General features: G+C 48.1%; 2 long non-coding RNA genes across 3 annotated transcripts; one reads left to right on the forward strand and one right to left on the reverse strand.

The window, feature by feature from the left end:
- Positions 1-2,065: 2,065 nt before the first annotated feature.
- On the reverse strand, positions 2,066-4,823 carry LOC310698978. The gene is made up of 3 exons (XR_014521874.1): positions 4,639-4,823; positions 3,665-3,750; positions 2,066-2,246 (listed from the first exon to the last, which is right to left on the reverse strand). It is a non-coding gene; the product is annotated as an uncharacterized lncRNA (long non-coding RNA).
- Positions 4,824-5,081: 258 nt separating this feature from the next.
- Positions 5,082-9,768, forward strand: LOC310698979. 2 transcript variants are annotated; one of them, XR_014521875.1, is made up of 3 exons: positions 5,082-5,143; positions 6,214-6,310; positions 8,330-9,768. It is a non-coding gene; the product is annotated as an uncharacterized lncRNA (long non-coding RNA). The 2 variants fall into 2 exon arrangements; XR_014521876.1 differs by lacking the exon at positions 8,330-9,768 and having other exon boundaries at positions 6,214-6,434.
- Positions 9,769-9,856: the final 88 nt, after the last annotated feature.

Genomic DNA, 9,856 nt, shown 5'->3' on the forward strand with positions numbered 1-9,856 from the left:
GGCAGCCCACGCGGTGCCGACCCGATCGTTAGCCAAGAGAAAGCTGGGGCACAAGCAACTCGGTCCATACCGAGTCGAAGCGCAGATCAACCCGGTGGCTTTCCGGCTGGTGCTACCAGAGGGTTCCAGGATGCATCTGGTGTTCCACAGGTCGGTGCTCACTCCCTACAGGGCACCGCACAGGTTCCAGGAACCAGGAACGGCACCGAGTCAGTCTCCGGAGCGGACGGAGGAGGGAAGATTGCCACAGCAGGACCCCATCAACGAAGTCACGGAGATTTTGGACTCCAGATGGGGGGAAGACGGAGTAGAATATCTCCTAGCAAGGGAGGGCACCCGGGCCAGTGCTAATAGCTGGGTGCCGGACTACGCCTTGGAGGAACCCCTGCTCAAGGATGAGTTTCATGCCCTTTTCCCACACAGACCTATGCCAGCGGGCTTCTTCGACGACTGGTTGTTCACGCCCACGCTTTCCTCCAGCACGTTCCATGGCTTCGACTCGGAAGGGGAACCCGCACCGCGCACACGTTCCCCAGAGGGGTCACCGGAGGGTTCGGCGTCCGACAACTCGTATTGGTGGGACGATCGGCCAGAGGAGCAGTGGCGCCGGAAGTGGCAGGAGACACCGGGTCCAGCGACAGACGCAGAGACTGACATGGACGTTTGCGGGGAGGACCTTGGTTTCGAGCACGGCGGCACCGAAATGGAGGCGGAGGAGACCACCGTTGACGAACGCGGGGAGGAAGACTCGGAGGTCTTCAGTTGGCGGTCAGCAACGGGGAGCGAACTGTATCCGACATTCACTCCCGTGATGACGGAGCACCCACCAACCACCCTTGAAAGCGGGGAGGGGGGAAGGGGGGGCTTCGAGGGGGGGATGGATGTCAGGGGTTCAGGAGCAGAGACGCAGAGAAGGGAGGAGACAGAGAGCGAGGGGGAGGAATACGAAGGAAGGATGAGTGGGGATGACGACCCGAGATCACCGAGCCTGTCTAGCGAGTCCGAGGATTCCCAGAAGGGAGCGCCAGCAGCCAGAGCAAGGGGGCAGAGCAGGGGGACACCCCAGGAAGAAGGGTCCAGAGAGGGATCAGAAAGCAGCAGTTGGAGATCGGGACCCACGTGCCCAGCCGGGAGCAGCGGGGAAAAGGGGACCAGATATCGGGCTCCGGAGACTTTCAGAAGGAGGGAGGGCATGAGTCAGGAGTAGTCACTCCCACCTCGGGGAGCGAGGAAACGATCAAGAGGAAAGTGGAGAGTTGGGCGCGCGCGCCAAGTTCAAATGTAGCGGAAGCTGGCGCAGTCAGCAGCCCAGAGAGTGAGCCGGGTCCCAAAGCCCGCCGCAAGGAGGCGGAAGGGTCAGGGGGGTCCGCGTCAGAAGAGAGTAGGAAGGGAGAGACCCAGGGGGGCAGGAGGACCCAGAGACGGAAGGAAAGGCGCAGGAGGTGGAGCAAGGCTAGGGTATTAAGCTGGTGCGCTAGAGGCGGAGACTCAGACGGGTCTTCGTCGTTCTGACCTAGAAGAAGTAGGGCTGCACGTTGCAGTTTGGAAATGGAACCTGTAATCCAATAAAGACTCTTTGAAACTGAACGCTGGCTGACTTGGTCCTATGTGAGCTGGGACTGGGCGGCAGCCCTGACATAAACAGTGACCCCGTGTGGCCATTACTGGAATAGACCTCAATAGGAAAATAAACAGTGACCCCGTGTGGCCAATACTGGAATAGACCTCAATAGGAAAATAAACAGTTACAGATAGGTAGCCGTGTTGGTCTGCCATAGTCAAAATAAAAAAATTCCTTCCTTCCAGTAGCACCTTAAAGACCAACACGAAAGCTCATACCAAGAACTAACTTAGTTGGTCTTTAAGGTGCTACTGGAAGGAAGGAATTTTTTTATTTAGGAAAATAAACAGTGACCCTGTGTGGCCAATACTGGAATAGACCTCAATAGGAAAATAAACAGTGACCTCATGTGGCCATTACTGGAATAGACCTCAATAGAAAAATAAACAGTGACCTCGTGTGGCCATTACTGGAATAGACCTCAATAGGAAAATAAACAGCGCCCCCGTGTGGCCATTACTACTGCCAGAGGAAGTGGGACTTACAGGAGATCTCTCCAGGCTGTTTCAAGAATGAGCCGGAGAAATGGCCAGAGCAACTGCAATACTCCAGGACCAGCCAAGCCTAAAAACGCATCAGGCCGAGAGAACCAAGGGAGGCAGCGCAAACGCCCATCAGACGCATTCTAGAGAAAGAGACAGGCTTCAGGGTTAACCACAAAGTTCATTTGTTTGGCATCCACATTTGACTGAGTATGCGGTTGAGCAGCGTCAGAAACTCAAGGTATATAAGCCCATTTTCATAGTTTTAGATGCCCGAAACTGATATTGTGTGCCCTGGCTCCGATTTACGTTGGAGCAGAGGCAGATGGGACTACAATCTTAGTTTGTTTTTAAAGGGAATAGCTGTAACCTCAGTGGCTTTGCCTGCAGAACACCACACGCTCAATCCCCGGCTTCTCCAGGCCTGAAACTCTGGCCAACTGCTGCCAGTCAGTGTTGACATTACTGAGCTAGATGGAGCAGTGGGTCAGGTTCCTAGGTTCCCATTTATGCTTCAGATCTGTGTGAGGCTTTCTGTCCCGTTTAGCGTGGCGAGGGCGGTTCTTTGCACATCTGGAAGACGACCGTGTCGCCTCCCATCACCCTCTTGAAGGTGCTTTTTCAGCTTAGGGGAAAGGGCAGGCACACCCTGAATGAAGGGAGGGGGAATTCCCCTTGCAGCCAAAGGGTTGTTTGAGGCCACCCCGAAAGAGCTGATCTTCAGCTTGAAACCAGGCCTTGCTCTTTCACCAGGCTGCTCCTCCAGCTGCCAATGCCACCCATGGACCCTGTGTGAATATCCAGCGTGGGTTGTGCCCAGGACCCTGGGAGGCTGTCTTTCCCGTCTGCGCATGTTTTCGTCTTTCAATAAACAGTCCATGCAATTTCCAGCTCTTCTGGCCCTCGAGATTAGCCTGGCCGCCTCAGAGGGAATCTGGGGAGGCTGAGGTGGCCTTTCCAGTGGTCCAAGGGGGGTTGTGTCTTCCTGCCCGCCATCTATTTCCTGCCCCCTTTCCCCCCTTTCCCTTTCCAAGCAAGCACGGAGGAGGGAAGGAAGCGGAGCCATGGATCCTCCGCTCAGATTGGAAGCAGGAAAGTGGGAGAGGAGCTGCTGACCCGAGGGTAAGGGGCTCCCCTCCCGCTTTGCAAAGGGAGCCTGGGAGGAGGGAATCCGCTGCATGGATCCCCTTCCCTCCCTCCCTCCTCCCGGCTCAGCTCTGGCTGGCTTCGCCCCACAAGACGCACAGACATTTCCCCTTCCTTGTTAGGGGAGGAAACGGGCGTCCTCTGGAGCCAAAAATATGGTACCGGGTTCAAGCAATGGTTCAGCGGAAGAAATTAAGTTTCCCACCCATTGCTTTGTCCCCTTTAGAAAAGGAAAACGAGACAAACCTCACCAACATGGGGGAAGCCAGGAGGTGCCAATCAAATAAATACAAACACTTTACTGGATTTGTACTGTACTGTTTGGGGGGTCGGTGGGATATATCAGGACTGGGGTGGTTTAAAAATGTTCTTATGTGTTGTATGTTAATTTCTATTTCTATTTTTCCCCTTTTACCTTCATGACTTTTCCTCCACCTCCTCTTCTCCCTTCGTCACGCGAAGTTTCCTCCTCCTCCTCCTTTTCAGAGCAGGAATTCAGACCTAAGAAATATCAATAATGTCAATTATTTTCACAAGAAGGGAAAGAGGGGTCCCCGTCCAAGCAGACATCGAATATGTCCAGCCCAGATTGCAGTGGAAGAAAGAATCAAGTGGGAAAGGAGCCAGCAGACGACAAACGGGAAGAAATGTGTTTCTTCTTTCTGAAGCCCTTCCCCAAGAATCATATAATTTATTATTATTATTATTATTATTATTATTATTATTATTATGGTGCATCTAGCTGGAAGGGACCCCAAGGGTCATCCAGTCCCACCCGCTGCAAGGCAGGAATCTGCGAAGGAACCAATAGGGTTCATTTTGTAATAATAATAATAATAATAATAATAATAATAATAATAATAATAAGTGGAGGAATTGGGATCTGGAGGAATGAGCTGGTTACAAAACCAAGCAGTGCTTCATCTGAACAATACACTGTTCAGCTACAGTTTCCAATACAGTTTTAAAGGCAGCCTGACAGGGAAAGCAATGGAGATGTGAAGTTTTATTTTATATAAATAATAATTAGAATTATTATTATTACAGCCAGTTCCTCTGGAGTTGCTTCTCCCCCCAATTCGAATAAATAAAAATACAATACTGTTAAGGCTTAGGGTGTCCCACTTGGGTGGGTGTGATTAATAATAATAATAATAATAATAATAATAATAATAATTTAACATTTAATAATAATAATTTATTACTATTTTCCAGCCACCAACAGAGTATTGTTTTTAAAAAATGGGAAAACATAATATACTACAAACTTCCCTCACCCTTTTAGCTGAATAACCATTATAATTATAATGATAACAATTTAAAAATGAAGGACAATCCTCATTTATTCCCCTTCCCCAGCTGCTCCCCACAGAATATTAAAAACGGGACAAAACATACTGTATTGCAAACTTCACCACGCCTTTTCCAATAATAAAAATAAAAATAATTTTAAAAGTACTGCTAATAATCCTTTATTGTAATAAAAAGGCGCCAAAACTGCCTTGGCGTCCCGGGCGTGGGAAAGAGCTGAGGAGAAGCAGCTGAGAAACAGCTGGGAGGAGAAAAAGCGGGAAAGGGCTGGCCCCACCCACAGCCCGGCCTGGGATTGGCTCAAAGGCCGACCTATCACCGTCGAAGGCCCTCAACCAACATGGCGGCGGTGGCGCGTCTTCTGCCCTTTCTTCCCCCCTCTTTCCAGTCCCTTTGCCCTGGCCCAAAATGGCCGCCCTAGGAACCCCCTCGCTCCACGCACGCGCCCGCAGCCGCAGCAGCAGTAAACTCGGCGGCGATAGGTCGGCCTCTGGGCCAATCCCAGGTCGGGCTGTGGGCGGGGCCATGCCTTGGGCGCGTTTTCTCTTCAGCGTCTCCTTCGCCATTTTCTCGAGGGAAGCGCGTGAGTTTGGTCGAGTTTTTAAGACTCTTTTGTTGGGAGCGGGCGGGAAATAATGATAAAGGATTATCATCATTGCTTTTAAAATTATTATTATTATTATTATAATTAGAAAAGGCTGAGGGAAGTTTGGGATATATTACGTTTTGTCGAATTGTTTAATATTCTGTTGTGGAAGGGGAAGAAATGAGGATTATCCTTCATTTTTAAATTGTTATCATTATTGTAATGCGTATTCTTGTTAAAGGGTGAGGGAAATTTGTCGTTTTATCGTTTTTTAAAATTCTCTTGGTGCCTGGGAAAGAGTAATACATTCTTATTATCATTTAATTTTATTATTATTATTATTGTTATTATAAAAGGGTGAGGGAAGTTTGTAGTGTATGATGTTTTGTCGGTTTTAAAAAAATATTCTGTTGGGGGCTGGGAAATAGCAATACATTATTAATATCATTAAATGTTAAATTATTATTATTCTAAATCACAGCCACCCAAGTGGGACACAGCCTCTTCCCCCCCAAGCCTTAGCAGTATACTATTTTTATATATTGGAATTGGGGGAGAAGCAACTCCAGAGTAACTGACTGTGATAATGGTAATAATTTATTTTTTATATAAAATAAAGTGCAGATCTCCATTGCTTTCCCCCTCAGGCCGCCTTTAATGTTTTGGAAGCTGCTTGAAGCGGTGCTTTTGTAACCAGCTAATTCCTCTAGATCCCAATTCCTCTACTTATTATTATTATTAAATGAACCCTTGTGGTTCCTTCGCAGATTCCTGCCTTGCGGCGGGTGGGACTGGATGACCCTTGGGGTCCCTTCCAGCTAGATGCACCATTATGTGATTCTTGGGGAAGTGCTTCAGAAAGAAGAAACAAGAATAAACAAGAAAAAATAAAGAAGAAAAACACATTTCTTCCAGTTAGTCCATATGATGGCTCCTAGGGAGAGGAGGCTCCTTTCCCACTTGTTTCTTTCTTCCATTTGAATCTGGGCTAGACATATATGTTTGCTTTGATGGGGAACCCTCATTCCCTTCTTGTGAAAATAATTGACATTATTGATATTTCTTAGGTCTGCTCTGCTGAATTCCTGTTCTGAAAAGGAGGAGGAGGAGGAGGAAACTTCGCGTGATGAAGGGAGAAGAGAAGATGTCGGAAAAGTCATGAAGGTAAAAGGGAAACAATAGAAAGACATTAACATATAAGAACATTTTTTAAAAAACCCACTCCTGATATATTACACCCACCGAAGTGGGGCTTGGCCTCATCCCCCGTAACCACCACAGTACAGTACAGTAAAAATATACTTGAATAATTTTATTTATTTGATTGGGGTAGGCTAGAGCCTCCTGGCTTCTATGCTGGTGAGGTATGTCTCCTTTTTCCTGTTCTTGTTAGGCTATCAAAAGGCGACAAAGCAATGGGTTGGAAACTTAATTTATTCAGATGAACCATTGCTATAACCAGGTAATTACTCAAGACACCGATTTTTCATCTATCGATTTATCCACATAATCCAACCAGAGATCCAAAAGTGGTACACTTGCACGTTAAATCTTAAGATAAATGTTTTGGAAGAGGCATAAATTAAAAAAGAGAATTAATTTGCAAGCAAGCCCAGTGAATTAGAGAGGCAGAGCTGGCTGGTTTGTCTAATGGAGCATCCAAAACCCAGTTTGGGTCTAGAAGACCCAGTTTGCCCTCTCGCCCCAGCCTTAATGGCAACCCTCCATTGCTTTCTGTTTGATTTTTGAGCAGATACTCTGAATTGAACAGCAGAAGAAGAAATGGGGACCAGCCCCTGCTGTAGTGGGCAGCACTAAAAGCCGTTTGAGTAATTCAGATCAATAAAGTAGGAATATTTAATATTCACAAACCAGCAACTTCACACCAGTTGGGGACACTTGCATCAGCTTGCAGTGTTAAGAGAGGTGCTCTAAAGAAAAGCACTTTCTACATTTATGAGTCTTCAGAGTAGGCTCATGGTTTTTCCTTTGCCTGGAGGTTAGCATATCAGCCCGAGAACTTCAGGCAGGACAAAAGGGGATGGCAAGGGGGCTTCCTGGCGGAACCGAAGTTGCAGCTGCAGAAGGGTGGATTCCTGCCTTGTAGCAGGTTGGAGTGGATGACGCTTGGGGTCCCTTCCCGATATATACTCACCCACTCACCCACCATCATATGATTCTTTGGAAAGTGCTTCAGAATACAGTTTGGGGGTGGTTGTGTGTGTCAGCCCTTAAAAATCAACTGTGCAATGTGCTCCACAGCAGGGGCAAAGCAAAGATTTAAGCCTGTCCCCCGCTATGCATATAGGCTGGGAGCCCCAATGGCAGGACACTAAGTGGGCTGAGCCCCTGCAACGGGGCCAAAACCAAAAGCCAGTTGAATCATTTACATTGACAAACACTGGCACGGATGTATGCAACAGTTTGTAATGTTAAGAGAGGTGTTTTAAAGAAAAGCCCTTTAAACACTCATGAGCATTCCCTTAGAGCAGGCTCATGGTAGTTTCCTTTTCTGGAGGTATAAATGTTCTTAGCAGATGTACAATCCCCCCAAAGGCTTCAGGCCTCCTCCTGACTGTTGAAAAGCTCCTGGGGAGACTGTAAGCAGCACCTCCTCCGCTCCCAGTCAGCAAAAGGGGATGGCAAGGGGTGCTTCATGGCACAACTTGCAGCTGCAGTTTAAAGTGCCTTAAAAGTGCCATTTCATAGGGCAACACTGACGGCACAACCAAGGTTGCTGGTTCTCCTGCATATTCCTGCCTTGCCGTGGGCTGGGCTGGATGACCTTTGGGGTCCCTTCCAGATATAGGTATATATGCAGTATCATGATACTTTGGAATGTGCTTGAGAAAGAAGAAACAAGTTTGTGGAGTAAATGATGCAGTACAAACGATGGGTGCCTCTTTTATCCCTACTCTTTCAGTTCATCTGAAAGAAATTGGGCCCACTGATAATTGTCTGTGTTTCGTTCCTTAATGTTAGATTTAGTGTTAGATTTGTTATCACCCTTATGTTTTGGGCACAAGCCTACTCATGCATGGTGGGGGAACAAAAGGGTGGGGGAAAACGAGGGTTTCTGAAATGAATGGGCTTCCCTGCACACACTTCTGAGTAGAAGGGGGAGATGGAGAGAATGCTCTGCCTTCTCCCCCCTAATCTGTCTTCCCTCCCTAATCATGACAGACAAGGCCTTCATCCCACCTTCAGCGCCTGCCTGGAAGAGGAGCAGGACCCATACAGAGAACGGTAGGAGCCAAATTGTCTTGGGATCCTCTGGGTTTGAGAGGGTGAGCGTTGGGATGGGACCCCTGTCTCCTGTGCTTGCACCAGGATCAGTCTGCCGTTTCCTTCACCAACACCACTTTCAGAATAAACAGGCTTACCAAAAATTATAGTCTTTATCCCCTAACCCTAATGCCCCTAAGCCCTGGGTCAGGAATATAGTTTTGTTTTGGGATGCCCTGCAAGGCATACCTGAGGCCGCAGGTGCAGAAAAATCTCTTTATGAGATGTTTTCCCTAATGAAAATGCTACTTTTAGCCAGATGCACAACAAGCTGGAGAATTTGGAGTTGGAGTAAAGAAGGCCACAGAAAGTAGTTTTTAACTAGGGGTCAAAGGTAAGAAAGAAGGGACGCGGGTTGCGCTGTGGGTTAAACCACAGAGCCTAGGACTTGCCGATTAGAAGGTCGGCAGTTCAAATGCACATGACTGGATAAGCTCCCTTTGCAGGGTCCCTGCTCCTGCCAACCTAGGATTTTGAAAGTGTTTCTGTGAGCTGCTCTGGTTCGCCAGAAGCCTCTTACATGACCCGGAAGCTGTACGCTGGCTCCTTCTGTTAACAAAGTGAGGTGCGCCATGCAACCCCAGAGTCTACACGACTGGACCTAATGGTCAGGGGTCCCTTTACCTTTGACAAAGGTCAGAAGTTGTAAGTCTGCTGCTGTAAGTCTAGCGTCATTGTTAGGGGTGGGTTTAGGGAGAGGCTTGGGGTTAGGCTTAGGGGTCAGGATCAGGGCCTCCCCCTGACTGTTGAAATGCTCCCAGGGAGGATGTAAGCAGCACTTCCTCTGTTTCCAGTCAAGAATAGTGCATGGCCATGTTTGCTTCATGGCTGAACTTGCAGCTGTAGGAGAGGTGGGGATCCCTGAACTATACCTAAGTAGCTTTCAAAGTGCCATTTAAGAGGGCAACATTTGCTGCACAACCATGGTTGCAGGATTGTTCCCCCTAAGGAACTGCATGTTCCTGCATTGCAGCGGGTTGGACTGGATACCATTGGGGTCCCTTCCAGAGGTTTATTTACCAGCATTATTCTTTGGAAAGGGCTTCAGAGAGAAGAAACAGAAATAGTGTTAAATGTTCTTAGCAGATGTACAATCCCCCCGAAGGCTTCTGGTCTCCTCCTGACTGTTGAAATGCTCCTGGGGAGACTGTAAGCAGCACCTCCTCTGCTCCCAGTCGGCAAAAGGGGATGGCAAGGGGTGCTTCATGGCGCAACTTGCAGCTGCAGTTTAAAGTGCCTTAAAAGTGCCCTTTCATAGGGCAAGACTGACAGAACAACCAAGGTTGCTGGTTCTCCTGCATATTCCTGCCTTGCAGTGGGCTGGGCTGGATGACCCTAGAGGTCTCTTCCAGATGCAGCATCATAGGATTCTTTTGAAATGTGCTTCAGAAGGAAGAAACAGGAAAACATACCTTCCAGTTAGTT

This window comes from Podarcis liolepis (genome assembly GCF_965112155.1).
Source record: "Podarcis liolepis genome assembly, contig: HAP1_SCAFFOLD_277, whole genome shotgun sequence".
Classification (NCBI taxonomy): Eukaryota; Metazoa; Chordata; class Lepidosauria; order Squamata; family Lacertidae; genus Podarcis; species Podarcis liolepis.